At 38.6% G+C, this 19,541-nt stretch overlaps 1 pseudogene; it reads right to left on the bottom strand.

Moving 5' to 3' along the window:
• Nucleotides 1-17,073: 17,073 nt before the first annotated feature.
• LOC127195858 (kinetochore protein NDC80 homolog) lies at nucleotides 17,074-18,998 on the bottom strand (annotated as a pseudogene).
• Nucleotides 18,999-19,541: the final 543 nt, after the last annotated feature.

Below are 19,541 nucleotides of genomic sequence, written 5' to 3' on the forward strand. Positions count from 1 at the left end.
CTTCCTGTTCTCAGTTAATTAATTTTATTCCTAAACTTAACCAGAAGGAGAGAAAAAGAGGACGGAGGGAATGAAAGAAAGAAGGAAAGAAAGAAAGAAAGAAAGAAAGAAAGAAAGAAAGAAAGAAAGAAAATCATTTTCCCAGCCACAACAGATTTATCCATTTCAGAATCACAAGGACCTTGAAAACTACAGAGTTTAAGATGAATTGTACCTGCATTTTCTCGCCTACTTTGCCTACTATGTGCCCAGAGCAAGTGTGTAGATCATGTTGAAGTTTTAAGCCATTATAGGAATTAGGACATAGCCTGCCACAGAGCACTTATCTATAACTCAGTACTGCTGGTGGCCACAGGATGAGATGGTGAAGGAAGACAAAGTGGTCCATTACATATGTTGGAAAGAAGCTATTTCAAATGACGGCTCTGAGAAAAGGTCTTCAGATTAAATAGGTAAATCCTAGCCTCCTCTTAAAGGGCAGACGTTTCTTCAACATATTTCAGTATTTGTGCCGGAGTTGTTTTATTTAATGTGAAAAAATGAAATGAGGAGATATGTATTAATGGTGCATTTTAATTTAAATATTTGAAATGCTGCTTCACCTCTTACATCATTTTCTACATGAATAATTCTCTGTGCTTATGACGTGGAAGCAAGTCTAGCTGGAATTGCTTGTTAAGACAGTTATAAATAACACCAGTCAGTGAAAAGCATAAAAGCCAAGGACACTCAAAACAGATTGATGAGGCCATCAGCATTAACCTATTAAGGATTCTAAAAATAAGTCTTTAACATTGTCAGCATCTATTTTTTCCACTCTTGTTGCAACAAATTCACAGAAAAAAAAAGAAAGAAAGAAGGGGAAAACGAAAGAAAAGAAATGATACAAAGAATTTTATGTGAAACTAGAAGTTCAAGATAGCACCATTTAAGTGCTTTATAATATTATGCAATAAATTTCTGGCAATAAAAAAGTATTTTAATCTATATATTTAAAGGTTTTTCATTTCACATGAAATCATAGTGTTCTAGGAATAGGTACCCTAGTTTGAATAGTTAGGTTCAAAACAGAAGCCCAGATGTTAATTTAGGAGTATATCTTAAAAAGCCTAATATGAGACATAGATTTTTCCCAAAGGCTCCTAATAGATTGAGGCATGAAATATGTGAATTTGTGGCTAAACACTATATGTTAAGAACAAATGGAACAGAAACCATGAGTTCTACAGAAGGCAGATTATTTTTCCTATGGTGAGAAAGCTAATATTAAACTATTTACCACTTCCAAGCTTCAAGTTCCTTGCCTATAAGGTAGGGATAATATCTGCTATACAATAATTGATTGAATGAGTGATTTTTTATGAAGTGTGTATCACAGCATCAGGACACACCAAATAAACAATAAATGTTAATGACTTCTTAACGGCCGTGTGTTAAGAAAGGAGAAGCATTTAATGGCCTTGAAGAGAATATTGGTATGAAGTAATCTGAAACCATTCATGCAAAAAAAAAAAAAAAAGGTTTAAACTACTTACTGATTGAAGAAAGGATTCAAAGTGTTCTAGCCAGAAGCCACAAAAGATGAGCTATTGTTCATTCCTGTAATAAGTCCAGAAAGGACGGACTGAAGGAAACAACTCTGTGGATCGTGGATCCTGTGGTACTTTTTGAGCAACTTGAGAGAGTCCTGAAGGGAATGATAACACACCACATCAACACACAGAAGTAACTGTCCAGACAGATGTGGAAGGGAAGGGAAATCTGCTTGAAGGATTGGTGTACTCAGTGATTTCTCAAATATTAAGGAAACTAGAATTTGAAAGGGAGACAGAGAGCTTGTCTTTTTGTTGCATTTGAACGAGTGAAGTACTTTTATAGTGGGGAAAGAGGTCAATTTATATATTTTAGAGGTCTACAAGGTTTTACAGTAAAGCGCCATAATTTTCTACCCCAAATGCAAAAGTAAATTTGACACAAACTCAACTTTAAAAGGTCTAAAAACTCCAAAAATTTAAAACTTACCATTACAGAGATGGCAATATAAGCCACACACTAGTAGAAAATAATTACATGTTATGCATAAGTAAAGGACATATCCAGAAAATATAAACGATGTTCCCAATTCAATATTAAGAAGATAAATGGCCAGAATTTATAACTGACAACATATTTAAATAGCTACTTCACTATAACAGATATAATAAAAAGTGATAAGGACATCAAAATGCTCAACTGCACGCACCATGTGAAAATGCAAATTCAAGCTATGAGATGTTGTCTTAGTTAGGGTTACTATTAACATTATAAAACACCATGACCAAAAGAAATCTAGGGAGGAAAGGGTTTGTTTGGGTTATGCTTCCACATTCATAGCCCATCACTGAAGAAAACCAGGACAGGCATTCACACAAGTCAGGAACCTAGAGGCAGGAGCTGATGCAGAGGCCATGGAGGAGCCTTGCTCTCCATGGCTAGCTCAGCCTGCTTCTTTATATATCCCAGAACCACCAGCCCTGGCATGACACCACTCACAATGGGCTGGGCCCTCCTCATGAATCACTAATTAAGAAAATGTAAACGATATGGACAATTTTCTTGATTAAATTCCACTTACCAAAGTTGAATAAAGATCATACAAACAAATTAAATAGTCCTATAATGCCTTAGGAAATAGAAGCAGTCATCAAACTCTCCCAAGCAAAATAAGCCAGGGCCAGATGGATTTTGTAGAGAATTCTACCAGACCTTCAAAGAACTAATACCAATACTCCCCCATCTATTCCACAAAATAGAAACAGAAGGATCACTATCAAACTCACTCTATGAAGCCACAGACACCTTAATATCTAAGCCATGCAAAGACCCAACAAAGAAAGAGAATTTCAGACCAATTTCCCTTATGAACACTGACGCAAAAATACTCAATAAAATACTTGCAAACCGAATCCAAGAACACATCTCATCCACCATGACCAAGTAGGCGTCATCCCAGCCATACAGGGGTTTAATCAATGTAATCAACCTTATAAACAAACTGAAAAAAGAAACCCATATGATCATCTCCTTAGATGCTAAAAAAAAGCATTCAACAAAAATCCAACACCCTTTTATGTTAAATGTCTTAAAGAGATCATTGCATAACATAGTAAATGTCTTAGAGAGGTATTGCCTATAGCCAACATCAAACTAAATGGAGAGAGACTTAAATCAATTCCACTGTCATCAGGGACACGGCAAGGCCATCCAATCTCTCCATATCACTTCAATATATACTTGAAGTCCTAGCTAAAGCAATAAGACAACTGAAGGAGATCCAAATAGAAAAGGATGAACTCAAAGTATCACTATTCACAGATGATATGATAGTATGCATAAATGACCCCAAAAATTCTATCAAGGAACTCCCACAGCCAATAAATTGCTTCAGCAAAGTAGCTGGATACAAAATTAACCCAAAAAGTCAGGACCCCTCTTGTATACAAATGACAAACAGGCTGAGAAAGAAAGCAGGGAAACCACACCCTTCACAATAGCCACAAATAATATAAAGTATCTTGGTATAACTCTAACCATGAAAGTGAAAGATGTGTATGAGAAAAAACTCCAAGTCTCTGAAGAAGGAAATTGAAGAAGACATCATAAAATGGAAAGATCTTCCATGCTCATGGATTGGGAGAATCAACATAGTAAAAATGGCCATCCTACCAAAAGCAATCTACAGATTCAATGCAATCCCTAAAAAAATACCTACACAATATTTTACAGACCTTGAAAGATAAATTCTCAACTTCATATGGAAAAACAAAAAATCTCAAAATAGGTTTAAAAAAATCCTGAACAATAAAAGATCTTCTGGAGGAATCTCCATCCTGGATCTCAAGTTGTACTATAGAGCAACAGTAATAAAAACAGCATGGTACTGGCATATAAATAGGATGGTTGATCAATGGAATTGAATTGAAGATCTAGAAATAAATCCACACACCTATGGACATTTGATTTTTGACAAAGAAGCCAAATCCATACAATGGAAAAAAAAAACAGCATCTTCAACAAACAGTGCTGGTCTAAATGGATGTCTACATAAAGAAAAATGCAAATAGATCCATATTTATCACCCTGTACAAAACTAATGTCCAAGTGGATTAAAGACCTCAACATAAAAGCAGACACACTAAATCTGTTAGAAGAAAAAGTGGGGAAAAGCCTAGAACTCTTTGGCACAGGAGACAACTTCCTGAACAGAACACTGATAGTTCAGGCCCTAAAATCAACAATTAATAACTGGGACCTCATGAAACTGAAAAGCTTCTATAAGGCAAAAGACACTGTCAACAGAACAAAGTGACAGCATGACAGGCTACATATTGGGAAAAGATATTCAGCAACCCTACATCCAACAAAGGGTTAACATCTAAAATATATAAAAATGTATACCTCAAAAAATCAAAACAACCCCCAAACCAAATGATACAATTTAAAAATGGGGTACAGAGCTAAACAGAATTCTCAACAGAGTAATATTGAATGGCCGAGAAACATTTAAAGAAATGCTCAACATCCTTAGTCATTAGGGAAATGCACATCAAAATGACTTTGTGATTTCATCTTACACCTATCCAAATGGCTAAGATCAAAAACTCAGATGACAGCACATGCTGGCGAAGATATAGAGAAAGGGGAACACTCCTCCATTGCTGGTTGGAGTGCAAAGTTGTACAACCACTTTGGAAATCAATCTGGAGCTTCTTGAGAAAATTGGAAATAGTGCTACCTCACTGGGTTCCACCCATACAGGTGTGTATTCTCCACCATACAAGTACACTTGCTCAACTATGTTCATAGCAGCTTCATTTGTTATAGTCAGAATCTGGAAATGACCTAGGTACCCCTCAACTGAAGAATGGATAAAGAAACTGTGATACATTTACCCAATGGAATACTGTTCAAATCTTATAAACAAGGAAATCTAAAGTCTCTACTGGGGTTGAAGACCGGATAATTTAGTTTTACAATTAAGCTTAGTTGCTTAGGGATTAAGATGTTTTTATGTCTAGATAGGTGTTTTAAGCTGATATTGATTTACATTCAGAATTTTAGACTCACCAAGATAAGAAAGATGTTTTCTTCAAGGCTGCCAAATACAAATAACCAAAACACTATGAATATAATATTTATATAATTCCTGATTGTTTTGTGGTTCTTTTTGCTGTAGGTAGTTTAGTGTGTGTGTGTGTGTGTGTGTGTGTGTGTGTGTGTGTGTGTGTGTGTAAAAACATTTAATAAAAATGTAAAAAACATATAAACAGACAACAAGCTGGACCCTCTAGAAATTTACATGCTTTGGTCTTAATGGGGGTCCTTAAGGGAGGACTGCGTAGGCTGACTTTTACATTTTCCCAGACTTTGGCCTTAATGGGGGTCCTTAAGGGGGCTGGTTCCTTCATTGAGCCATCCCTGCCCTGATGACACAAGAGCAAGAGAGCTGGCCCTGCCCTGAAAACACAGGAGCAGGTGAGCCAGCCCTGCCATGATGACATGGGAGCAGAAGAGTGGGCCCTGCCCTGAGAACACAGGAACAGGTGAGCTGTCCCTGCCCTGAGGACAAGGGAGCAGGTGAGCTGGCCCTGCCATGATGACACAGGAGTGAGAGGCCAGGCCCTGCCCTGAGGACAAGGGAGTGGGCCCTGATCCAGGGCTCTGAGTGAAACTCACCCCAACATCTACCCTATGTATGACCTGCTGGAACACATGAAGGGCCTGGACCTGCAGAATCAAAGATTAAGGATCTCCTTGACACACAGCAACAATGAGATATCCAACAGCAGTTCCAGTGAAGATCCAGTAACGATAGTGTAGGCCTCCAACCAGACCCATGACTCATAGCAATGAACATTTGAAAGTAAACACATGTAAACCAAACGCTATACTGTGTGATATACTACAGCTTCTGTGATAAGATTTTTTGTTTATCTGTTTATTTTATTTTACTGAGGGGAGGAGAGGAATTTTGGTGCAAGACATGTAAATCATACACATTCAATAAAACAGAAAAAATAAAAGAAAAATGCTCTACAGGCTTGCCTACAGCCCAGCATTGTGAACACATTTTCTCAGTTGGGATTCCCTCATCTCAGATGACTCTAGCTTGTATAAGTTGACATAAAATTAGCCAGCACAGATGTCACTGTTAGAATCATAATAAACCCAAACAGTACCAAGTGTTGTCAAGAGTGTAGAAAATGTGGAAGAAAGCAGAGAACTTAGCAATGCACATAATGCTGATAGAAATGCAAATGGTATAGCTTCTTTAGAAAAGGGTTCATTGATTTCTTAAACATTAAAACGGACTTATAGGCCAGACATGGTGGCACACACTTTTAATCCCAGCACTCGGGAGGCAGAGGCAAGCAGATCACTGTGAGTTTGAGGCCAGCCTAGTCTACAAAGTGAGTCCAGGACAGCCAAGGCTACACAGAGAAACCCTGACTCGAAAAGCCAAAATAAAAAACAAAACAAAAATTAAAAATTAGAAAATAAAAAATAGACTTATATGACACATTTACAGTACTCCAGATTCTAACTGGGAAAGCTAAATACACACACACACACACACACACACACACACACACACACCACATCTTAGACAGCTTTGTCAAATTGACACAGCCTAGAGTCACTTGAGAAGGAAGTCTAAACTGAGGGATTACCCAGATCAGTTTGGCCTATAGCATGTCTGTAGGGATAAGTAGTCTTGATTGTTAATCAAAGTACAATTCTTTAGGCAGGTTGCCCTGTGCTGTGCAAGAAATCTACCTAACTGGGTGGTAGCCCGTGACTGATCACAAAAGCTGCACCCTCCATGCTTTCTATTGAATCCCTTTCCTGACTTCCCTCAGTGATGGAGTGGGACCCAGAAGGAGAAGCCAAACAACACTTTCCTCACCCTAGCTTCTTTTGGTCAAAGTCCTTTACCACAGCACAGGAGGGACATTAGACTATCACCCACAGACGTATCATTCAAGCATCCATCAGAGCACCATTCATAATAACCCACAAGTAGGAATAGCCCAAATGTCCAGGTGTAACAGACGGATCGCTAAAATGCCATGAGGCCACACAATGGTGATTGTGGGTATGAAGAAATACAGCACTGGGAACCAGTGAAACACAAATAAGTCTTACAAACATCATGCTGCTGCAAGAAAACCAGACGGAAAACCGTATTGTTCAGTTCCACTTACATAAAGCATCTAGGAAGGTGATCTATAGGCATAGAAGATAGACTTGTAGTTTCCGGGGACAAGGGTATGAAAGAATGCAGAGGCCACATGGGAAGGATCTTTTGGATCAATAGAAATTGTAGTGAAGTCTACACAACTCTAAATTTATTAAAAGTCTTAATTGTGCACTCAAAATGTGTATAACACATAAACTGTATCCCACTAAGTCTGCCTATAAGCAAGTAAATTAATAAGTAATTTGATAATGTCACTAGATCTGTACAACCAGTGAGAAACTTTGTTTTCTGGGGATACCAGCTGAAATACTTGAGGGGAACAAATGACCTTCCTGAATCTCTGACAAGTTTGAGCAAAAAGGGCAGATGCAGTGACTAAGCAAGGGAAAACTAAGGCTGTACTCAGATTTCAGACTTTTAACTTGGAGTTACCACACATTAAGCCCATAGAGTTCTGTGCACTTGAACTGGGATGGTGACTGAGGGTTGTCTGTCTCTACAAGTGTCAGGCAGGCAGGAAAGCAAACCCTGAAGAGACAAGAATGAAAACTCAGCTTAGATTGACTTCATCAACCTGGATTAAGACTTCAGGGAGTCTGATCGCAGGTGGTTATTCCCAACAAATTAATTTGGAAAAATGTTTCCCAGTGTAATACAATCCACTAGCATAATTACATCAAAACTCGATTCAGAGTACATGTTATTTCTTCCAAGAAGATTGGTTCTAGAGACAGGCTCCGTGGACTAGTTTAAGGGCCTAAGGAAGGGTCTGGCTTGGTCTCAGTCATACAGATAGCATGTAGAGGTCATTCTGGCTATTACCCACCTCTGGTCTTGGTTTTGGCAGCTTAGCGAGTCCCTGACTGTAAAGGTCATTTACATTACTAGCCACTTCCAATCCTAGTTGTAGGAGCATGATATGGCCCAGTCCACCAAATAACACAGATCACCAAACTGTTCATCACTTCCAGTTCCCAGCTTTATGTATGGAAGAAGAGCTTTTTCATCTTTCCAATGGAAAGGCAGTCTTGTATGCTTAATGGTCTTGATTTCTCTGGAGATCTGTGGGCACAAGGACCTTTGTGTTGCACTCCCAACATCTCCTCCCTTCTAATTTCTTAAAGAAAAAAAAAAAAACAGTGGCCAAGGTTGAGTGCATTGCCTCTATGGCTTGTCTAATTAATACAGGCAAGCATAAAAGAATTATAAGAATTGCTAATAGAAGACCAAAGAAAGGGAAAAGCCATCTTAACTGAGACAGCCGTTCAACGGTCACTTAAGATATTTGGTCTCTCTCTTTCCTTAAATCATTAATTTGACAATCAATAGTATGGCTAAAATCTGACACACTAAAGGAACACATACCAGGAAATTGTTGACAACCAAGATTATGCTTTAGCAACAAATACCCTGTTGTAGTTCTATTTTGGAAAACTGTGGCCCTAATTCACACATCTCTATATTGATTTCTGCTAACATTTTTGCTGTAATGTTAGTAGTTTTATTAACCACACAAGCCATTTTGGGGACTTCTCTTTGTATTCCAATAACTATTCATGGGATAGACAATGAAAAGGTTGTACTGGTTACAATCCAATAAATTCAAGGATTTACTGAGCAAAATGGGTATAATGGGGCCTATACCATATAAACCTTTATAGACTCCAGGAAGGGCAGTATAAATTACATTTTCACCAAAAGAAAATTCATTCTAAAGGTGGTTGTTTACCAGGGGAAAGAGTGTGCACAGGTGTAGAATTTCAGTAAAGAAGATGTAAGTACATTCAAAGCATTAACAATGTGATAGAAAAACATCGACAGGGATATCAGGGGAAGCCCTACAGATATAGGGACAGGTGGATTCTATATTGCCTGCTCTTATTTGTGCATAGTGCTTATGAGTGACTCCTATGCTAAATAAATTTCTTTTTTTAAGAGCCTAGAAGGAGACAGGTCTCCTCTGATATATACATATTTAAAAAGTGTTCTTGTTGACTGACATGCACCAAATGAAGCCAGTGGTTATTTTCTAAACTAGTGGCGATAGTGTGGGTTATCAGAAATAAAGGGAGAACTAAATCCAATACAATGGTAAGTTAAAAGAAATTAGATTAATATAGAAAGAATACTTCAACATTTAAGATATTAATATGATATATTTTAAGTGTTTTCAATCACACTTCAATAGTACAAAAAAAATTATTTTCTTTCTCTGTGTTTCATAAATGTCATCTTTCTACCTGATAATTTTCCTTGATTGGGTGAAAATTAATCTTATCTAACATGAGAGGTGATAAATCAGTTTCCTAAGGAAAGCATTATCCAATTCATGTGTGGTTATTCTGGATTTTCACTGCAGAAAGTAAGCAATGGGCATTAGAGATCTGCTCCGTGGATACTGGGGCAGCTCCTGCTTGCCGCAATCAGGGCGACACATGAAATTCCCCTCAAATTTCAGCAGGATTTCTGATATGAGAGAAGTTATCATGCCATTAGATTATTGCTCTGCATCACTCACTGCAGGTCAGGTCTTAATGATAAAAAGTATACTCATTTCCACAGGAACAAAGGTGCTTCATTTTCAAGTTGCCTATTGGCAACTGTCCCACCTGTACATGACATCACAGCCATCACATGTACATGACATCAACAGCCCAGGTGCCATGTTATCTAAGAAAACCTGAAGACTAGCCCCACCAATGATTGTGCTGGCTCGCTCCCTGAGGCTTCAGGAGAATCTAAGGATTATGAGTAAATAGACTCACCCTTCACCACATGGCTTTGTCACTCAGTTGTGTTCAGAAGGCATCTTTAAAACCTAACTTGTGAGGGAGTACTGGGCATTAAAATAGAACATGGGACATGGTTATTATCCTTTTGCCTTCTTCTTGGAAAAATACTTCTGAAATTACTGTAGTTCCCCTCTTTTTAATCATAGCTTTCCTTCCCCCAACATAAACTAGCCATCCTAATGGGAAGAAAATACAAGAAAAGCATTAGGGGTGTGAGGGTAAGTGGTGCTGCATACGAGTGGGAGGTCTAACTATGGCTTACTCCTAACCCAAATCTAGGTCATGCCATCAACTGTTTCTCTCTCTCTCTGCTTTTTACACTTGCTCATTCTCAGAGGGCTTGCCTTTTGACACTGACCAATTTTATACAGTTTCTCAGGGCTGGAGAGATGGCTCAGCTGTTAAAGGCTAGGCTTACAAACAAAAATATATAGTTATTCAACAAACACATTAAATGAGATTCCCCCCTAAAAATGGGTTTAAAGGACAAACACACCCTGAGTTAGGATGTGGCTTTGGGAATGCTTCCGTCTGTTTCTGCAGCAGCATCAGCATATATCTATCAATCCATTCTTGTTTCCCTACTTCCCCTGGAACTCCGCAGAGTCTGGGTAGCTTTAATTAAAGTGATAGTTCTAGTTAGCAAATCCTACTGCATATTTTGACCACCAAGTGCTGATTTCACCACTACACCCATCAATATTCAGGTTCTAGACAAGGCCTTATGTGGAGAGTGTACCCCTTGTTCCCTTTATGTCTTCCTTATTAAAATTTTTACATGTATGTTTCTGTTGGTATAAGCATATACCACATGTGTGTTGAAGCCCATTTAGGCCAGTGGAGGGGCTGAGATTCCTGGAAGTTGGAGTTACAGGTGGCTCTGAGCTCCCAATATGGGTTCTGGGAACTGAGCCCCATTCTCTTGAAGATCAGGAAGTGTTGTTAACCAGGGAGTAATCTCTAATGATTCCCTTTGCGCCTTTTTCTTTTGCTGTGTGGCTATAAGCACTTTCAGAGTAGAATGCATAAGACAGACAAGTCCACATAACCAGGAAATGCTCCACGAATGTCAATGAACTGAAAGGTTGAAGGAATGTAGTGATTTTTAAGAACAAAAACTTAACTTGGTACTTTGCAAAGCTAGATCAGTTAGAAAGTTTGTCATTTAAATGTGGTGTATTTAATCTCACATATACATTTGAGATCTAACAGAAGATAAAGATAACTCTTTATCTCATGTCAAAGGATAAAGAGTAAAATATAACCATAATAAGGCAGAGGGTGAGATGGAAAAGAAAAAAAAATAAGTAGAATTGAATATTTCTGTTTGTAAGCCACCACCATTGGTGATAATAAGATTAAATCCTCTAGAATAGAAGAATTAAACATGAACCAACTTAACAAACTAAAACACAACAGAAGGTTCTCCTGGTGCCTGGTACTCATTGACAAGTTGCATTTTGGTGAGAAGTTTGGAGCCTAGGTCTCAAGTCCTGACTCCGTAAATGCCCCTATTGATCATATTGACGGCAATCAAGCCTGCTTCTCTGCTCCTGAGAAGGAGACTGTTTGGAAACACCATACCTTTGTTGTGCTTTTTAACAGTGGGGCTGTGGCTTAGGATCCCTGGCTGAGGAAGCAGCAACTTGCTTCAGAAAATATGTGTCCCTTGGCATTTCAGTTCACTTTACGCTGTGGGAAAACTGCTGGGCTTGTTTCCTTCAGGACATCCCTTGCAATTCATTTGCCTCACATCTTTCCCCTTTAGGACTTAGGGTTCTTTCACAGAATCCTCGCGCCTTAAATAGTAAGTAGAAAAACCAACTATTCTACTGTTGAATTTTGTATGTCCCAAGTAAACATTCTTAATCAAATTCCTGACATTTGGGATGCCTGGAAGGGGAGAAGCCATGGAAAGGTCAAGTCTGGAGTTTAGCTATAATTTTGAGAAAGAAAATGGAGTGTCAAGTGTGACAGAACCAATGCATGGAAGAGTAATTCAAAGGTTGTTCTGAGAACAAGGTGACAAGAGAGATTGCTGGTCAAGCGCATACCACACTGTAGGCACCCATGCCCAATAAACTGGTCATGGTCTACGCTTTCAACTCCACTGGGAAAAACTCTGCAGAAAAAAAAGTAAAAGTCAGAGATTTTAAGTTACATGCTGAAATGATAAAACTATCGTATTATGGGGCAAGGATAATGGATGGATTGTTCTAACAGCAAATGTCTTGTCCATCTAGTGACAAAAAAAAAAAATCTTTCTTAAAGAAGACAATTAGATAGATGCTGTGGTATTTTATATAAAAATGGCTCCCATAGGCTCATATATTTGAATGCTTAGTCACCAGGGAATGGAACTATTTGAGGAGGATTAGAAGGTGTGGCCTTGTTTGAGGAAGTGTGTAAGTGAGGTAGAATTGCAAGACATTCACACAAGGCCCAGTGTTTCTCTATATCTGATGTCTACAGATCAGGATTTAGCTCTCAGCTGCTGCTCTAATGCAATGCGTGCCACCATGTCCCCTAATAAGATGATAACAGACTGACTCTTGGAATTCTAAGCCCTCACTTAAGTGTTTTCTTTCATAACAGTTTCCTCGGTCATGGTGTGTCTTCACATCAATAGAACAGTGCCTAAGGCAGATGTCCTCAGTCAGTTTAAAGATGGAGAGGTTGGGACTCTTGATGTATACTCCCAATTACCATCCAGTGTGGCTCTACTTTCAGAAGCCCTAACATCCTTTCCTTCTTGGCCAGCACTCTCAGGACAGCATTGTCATATAATTGGTACCTGAGTGAGTTCTGTCCTGCTAGCTCCCCTCGCCTTGTGGACGAAAAAGAAAGACAGTATGTCCTGTGATCACAAGAAACACTGCACTAGTGCATATATGCAAATTTTACTGCAGTAATATCTTGTGATGGCTGCCTGGCATTGCTCCTTACAAGCAGGTACCAATTCCAAATCTTCTTAGGGACACTGTCTCAGCAATCCATTTCATACTTTTAAAATGTCAGTTTTTTTCACCTTCATTTTTCAGGAGCAATCACAAATGCCTATTCTTTTTGTTTTGTTTCTTATTTTATTTTCAATTGTATTTTCTCTTGTGGGGGGAATTTACAAGAGTGAAGGAATGATGAAGTGAGTGGGATTGGGGTGCATGGTAAAAAATTCACAAAGAACCAATAAAAAAATTTAATAAATTCTTGTTACTTTTCAATTGTTAACTGAATCACATTTTACAAAGTTTAGGACTGCCCTTTCAGTAAGTACGTGAATATTCTAATTTATTTTTAATAAAGATGTCACTACATAGCCAAGGCTGATTTTTGGTCACAGAAATGAGAAAAACAACTAATATACCTTATAACTAATAATATTAATAGTTTCATTGTTACAGTATCTCAGGTTCTAGACAGAAAAACAGAAGCAAAAATAAATATTTCAAGCCAACTGAGAATTATTTGTACTGGGCTTTGGAAGCTGAAATATCAGAAACACAATACTAGTCAGGCTGTGGTGGCACACATTTAATCTCAGCCCTTGGGAGGCAGAGGTAGGTGGATTGCTGTGAGTTTGAGGCCAGCCTGGTCTACAAAAATGAGTCCAGGACAGTCAAGGCTACACAGAGAAACTCTGTCTCAAAAAAACAAAACAAACAAAACAAAAAACAAAAAAGAAAAGAAAGACAATGCTAATGTAGTCTTATACTAGTCAAGAGAAATAGAACTACCAGAGTTTCTGTCTCTTTCTGTCTAAGTATAGATATATAGAATATGATTCATTGTCAAGGCATGTAGTACACACTGGAAATTCTAGTATTTGTGAGGTAAAGACAGGTGGATAAGGAAAGTCATCCTCAGCTATATGGTAAAATTGAAGCCAGCCTCACCTATATAGAATTCTTTCTCAAAACAAAAACCAGTTAAAGAATGAGAATCATTAAGAAGGATAAATTTCCACCATTTTGGAGTCTGGGAAGTCCCACAACCTGCAACCTGACAGCATGAAACCCAGGAAAACTGACTGTGTAGTTTTAATCCAAGATCAAAATTCTGAAACTAGGAATATGTCTATGTCAGAGGCAGACAGAGACAGAGAGCATGGGTTAGGAAGGTAAATAGATGAATAGATAAACTTTATGTAATAGAATAGATAGGTGATAGATTAGGTAGGTAGGTAGGTAGGTAGATAATAGGTAGATTGAAGATAGATGATTAGATGATAGGTTATGTAGATAGATGAATAGATAAGGAGATAGATTATATGTAGTTAGATGATGATGGAGAGATGGATGACAGATAGATAGATAGATAGATAGATAGATAGATAGATAGATGATAGGGAGAGAGAGGGATGGGACAGAAAAAACTATCATCCCTTCCTGAAACAGGCTAACATCAATGTCAAGCCAACTGGATTTAAAGTTACCATAGAAATTCATTTCTTTTTTATTTTATTTTCTTACATATACATTTATATTATCACACATATATACAATAGATTACCTATAGCAAGAAGAACTATGACACAATCAGGAATTATATAAATGTTACATCCTTGATGTTTTGGCTATTTGTATTTGACAGCCTTCTAAGTGTGTGTATGGGATGTCATTGAGAACTACCTTGAACGTAGATGGCACTACCCCATAGGGGGAAATGGCTAATGAACTAAAAAGAGAAACTCCAGTCTGCTTCCTGCAGATACAACATGATCAGCTGCCTCTCATTGCTGCTGCCAATCTTCCCAGTGCTGATGGACTGTACTGTAGAACTGTGAGTCAAAACAAACCTTCCTTCCTTAGGTTGCTTTTGTTACAGCAGCAAGAAAAGTAATATCCAGGTACCTTTTGCTTTCCTCAAGTCCTAAAATGGTTGGATTTCATATTGTCCAGAGTATTTTTACTCATTCTGCTTTTGTGATTTATTTTCTCGTCTAGGAACACATTTACATGTACCCCTTCCCCCAGAGATAATGTTTATCAGGAGTCTAGGTAACCCTCAGCTCAGTCAAGGTAACACAAAAATTGTCTCAACCTCTGATATCAGTAGATACTAAGATTATCTACAGCTTAGGTCCCAGGGTAGAAAAGAGAAGAGAAAATGCCCTTAACATCAATAAGGTCAGAACAACCTGACCTTAGCCACACTGCGCTGAACCTCTGGGTGGGCAAACGTGTCTGCTGCTGGCCATGCCTGAAGATCCTGAGACTGGAACAGTAGCTCTCTAGAACTACATAGAAAACATTACATAAACCTTTTCCCTCTTCCTTTTGCCAACTTCTATGCTGTCTGTGCCATGCATTAAGGAGCCCAGGAAAAGACAAAGATTGGGTAATATTCAAATCTCAAACACAAATATACAAATCTCACAGTGTACCATGGAAAGTTGGCTTCAGAACTGAAATCAGCAATTCACAGTTCTCCAATAAATATCCAAATATAGTACAATTTGTGTTTAAAATTTTTACACAAAAGTAGGCAATTTTTAACCTATTCATTTATGACTTTAAAATCATTTATAATTTTCTCTTTTGGAACTCTATGATCACAAAGGGAACCGAGTAAGGTTGGATCCTGCCATCTGTAATACTTTTAAATAGGAAATTAGAATCTTATGTTGATGTTTTCTTAATTCACATATTCACAGGTATGGTAGCATTTGAATGTAGTCCCAGTACACAGTAAGCTGAGGTTCATCCCAAATGCCTCTTCTTTTTGTGTTGTTTTGGCTTCGTTGCTTTGGTTGGTTGGTTTGTTTTTCAAGACAGGGTTTCTCTGTGCAGCCTTTGCAGTCCTGAACTCACTTTGTAGACCAGGCTGGCCTCAAATTCACAGCGACCCACCTGCCTCTGCCTCCCTAGTGCTGGGGCTAAAGGCATGTGCCACCACACCTGGCTAAGACTAGGGGCAACTGAAACAGCCCATACCCCAAATCAGTGAAATGGCTAGTGCAGTGGTTCTCAACCTGTGGGTTGTGACCCCTTTGGGTTAAACAATGCTTTCACAGGTGTTGCATATCAGGATTAATAACAGTAACCAGTAACAAAACTACAGTAATGAAGAAGCAACAAAATAAAGTTCTGGTTGCGGGGGGGTCACCACAACATGAGGAACTGTATTAAAGGGTGGCAGATTTAGAAAGGTTGAGAACCATTGCTCTAGTGTGTAGCAATAGTTTAAGACATGGCCTCTGTGCTTGTTGTGCCTACCATAAAATTATAAGTATGCTGAGGACGATAGCATTGATCTAGGGTTCTTTTATGAGCCTGGTACAATTTTCCCTGATGAGTAAAGAGCTAAGAAAGCTTTCAATGAGTTTTTCACTGACTTGCCAAAACTTTGAAATAGACTACAGTAGCAGTGTGCTAGCTTATAGAACACAGTGTACTCGCTGGGCTTTTGGCGCTGACAGACTTTTCAAGCATAAACGGGATGCATTATGTCTAAATATTCTAATCAGCTGAAATAAAATGTCTTAAAACTGCCTGCAGAATCTTATTCCCTAATGTCTTTGGATATAAAATATTTTCTCATTCAGGAGGTCATGTGTGTGTTGATATGACAAAGATACTGTGGAGTTGTGGGGAGGGGTGAGTGAGCAGGAGGCCAGATAACATCATGACTTGTGGCCATGTGATTTTGATAAGGGTCTTTTTTAAATTTTATTTTACTTTATTTCTTGTTTTTTGCTTGCTTGTTTGTTTTTGTTTTATTTTGTCTTGTTGTTTTTGAGACAGGGTCTCAAGTAGCAACTTGTGATTTTTCTGTTTCAAATGATAAAATTATAGGCTTGCTCTTCTAAGTCCAGTTTAGGGCTTTGTGCTTGTTGGACAAGCACCTTATAAACTGAGTTATCTCCCCAGTCCAAGATAGGTTTTCTATTTCTTTTTTTTTTCCCAGTTTACTAATGTACTTTATTAACTTGTCTGTTACATCTAAAAGGTTCATCTATCACTTTGCCATAATTTTAGGGTAAATATTTTCAGCTTATGCTATGTCAACAAAAGACACAAGATAACCACCATTAGTTTATCTTCATTCACCAGGAGCCTTAAATAGGGCAGCGTTATTCTTATACTTCTCTGCAATCTCTGATATTTCCCAAGAGATCTTCAGACATGCATTCTTCATACTCCTTGTCAGCTTTACCAATCTGTTCTTCAAGATGTTTCTCCGAAGATCCTACATGTGTAGCAACCATCCCTAGAAGCTGTTGCAGGTTATTTCCCACCTTTCCCCTTTCTTCAGTTGTGGTCTGCACAACTAATTGGTATTCCCGCTGCACAGTGCCCTCATTCACGGCACTCTCCAGCAGGTGCTTGTGTTTTTCCGGGGACTCAAGATCGCTGGCACACTTCTCATCTTCTTCCTCAGCTTCCTTAATCGTCTTTTGGTAGAGACCACCCAGCTTCTGAACCTCCTCTTTCAGCAGCCTCACAGTTCTCTTGCTTTCTGTCTTCATGGTGTTCAGTTAAAGCATCCTCCGGACTCATCTTTTTATTCAGAACTCTGTTAATTTCTTCTTCACTTTCACTCAAGGGTTCTCTGAGAGGCAAATACACTTGAGCCCTGTATTTGACAAGGCATTTGGCACCAGCCCCAGGATTAAACTTAATTTCGAAGTCATAGCCTTTGGCATTCTCAGCACCTTTGGGGAGGAGCTTTCGTTTTCTGGCTAGCTTGTGGTACTCTGCTAACTGTGCTTCAATAGCCTCTTTGCCTCTGGCGTATTTTAATTCCTCACTCCATATTTGTTGTTGTTCAGCCTCCTAGTCTTTGGTTAATTTATTAATGGTCAGCTGCAATTCGTTTGGGGTTTGTTTAGTTTTTTTTTTTTTTTTTCATGATTTATTCTCTCAATGTCAGCAACTGAGTACTTCTGGTTTTCAACAATAGTCTGTAGTCGAGTGTTTTCCTGTTTTATTGTTTCACATTCTAGTTCTACTCTACTAATTTCTTCATCAACGCCACTCAATTTCTGGTCCAGAATGGATGAATGAGACTCCAAATTGCTCATGTATGCTTTATACTTTTGAACGTCTGCTTGCTTGTAAGGAAGCTCTCAGTTTCTTCAATGATATCAGGCAATTCGGTTCTTTTTCTCTTTCTTGCTCCAGTCTTGCATTCTATTCATCTAGTGCTTTGTTTTCTGCTGCTAATGATCCCAGCTTGGACACATACACCTTATGCAAATCCTTCAGCTTTGACTGCCGCTCCACCTTTATCCCTTCAAAGCTGTTGGTCCCAGACATGAAGCTCTCATAGCACTTTATTGTGTAGTCCAGAAACAGCTTATTACGTATAATTCCATCTTCAGTTTCTTCTCCCCACGGCTGCCCATCACCATGTAAAGGTGAGCTTTCTTTCATGGCAGTATGAATCTTGATGCAGTCTATTAGCCACACCGAGGCTGCCATGATGTGAGTCCAGGTGTGAGGGGCTCCCACCATATACATGGAACTCTTGGACAGTGCAAAGGGATACCCAAGGTCTTTAAAAATTCTTGGGACCTCTTCTTCGAATTTTGTAACAGGAAGTTTGTATGATGAGCACAGAAAGCCAAAAAGAAAGGTGAAGATCTTTAGGAAATCTTTGGTAGACGGAGCTTGAAGAGACTTCATGGATACACTGTATACATAGCCATTCTCTGTAAGAAACTCATAGAGCTGTCAAACACACTGCTAAATGAATGCTTTGTCATTAAGTGGTCTTGAGTCCTTGATTTTTTCAGAATTGGAAAATATACCAAGTTGACTATTCCTAGATCCATGTATGCTAGTCCTTTTTCCAACTATTGAGACTTTTCTTTCAGATGTAGGTTTGTGTGTTCTCGGCTTTCCAAAGGTTAATATCTTTTTGGTTTGAGGGGTATGAAGGCCTGGTTTATTGAGGTCCAGGGATCTTAACTCCTGCTTAGAGAGGCAGCCAGTACCACTGGTGGAAACCAAACCACACTTCATGCTTACAGCCTTCTTCCCGGCATCTAGATGAGACCCAGCACCCGACTTCCAGTGAACTGCACAACTGCAAAGGAAAAACAGTCGCCAAAACAACAACAACTTCCATCTGGGCCCGATGAAGGGCGGTTTACATCGGATTTTTATTTCTAAGATCAATAACTTCTCTGGACTAGCATGCTGAATGAAAACTCTGACACTCCAGGTTTTTACAAGTCTTGTCACTAGGATTATAAATTGGGGCAGAATAAGAATGATAGCAAGTCCCAGAGGAATTGAGTGGGATCATAGAAAAAGATGAGCTAAGGTATGTTTGTAGAGCAGTGTGAGTTACTTCTAAGGATGAAACCATCTCACCTTTGGATCATCCTGAACTAATATGGCAGTTGCACTGATATTATCTTGATGTTGCATTGTTCTAGCTATTCTGTGAGATTAGGAAATCATTATCAAATACCTTCATTCACTCACTTAAAGTCAGCATATTTAAACTTATAGTTCTCAGCTTCTCCAAGTCTGAAACAGATACATTAGAAAGTAGTACTA

Source organism: Acomys russatus, chromosome 1, assembly GCF_903995435.1.
Source record: "Acomys russatus chromosome 1, mAcoRus1.1, whole genome shotgun sequence".
Classification (NCBI taxonomy): Eukaryota; Metazoa; Chordata; class Mammalia; order Rodentia; family Muridae; genus Acomys; species Acomys russatus.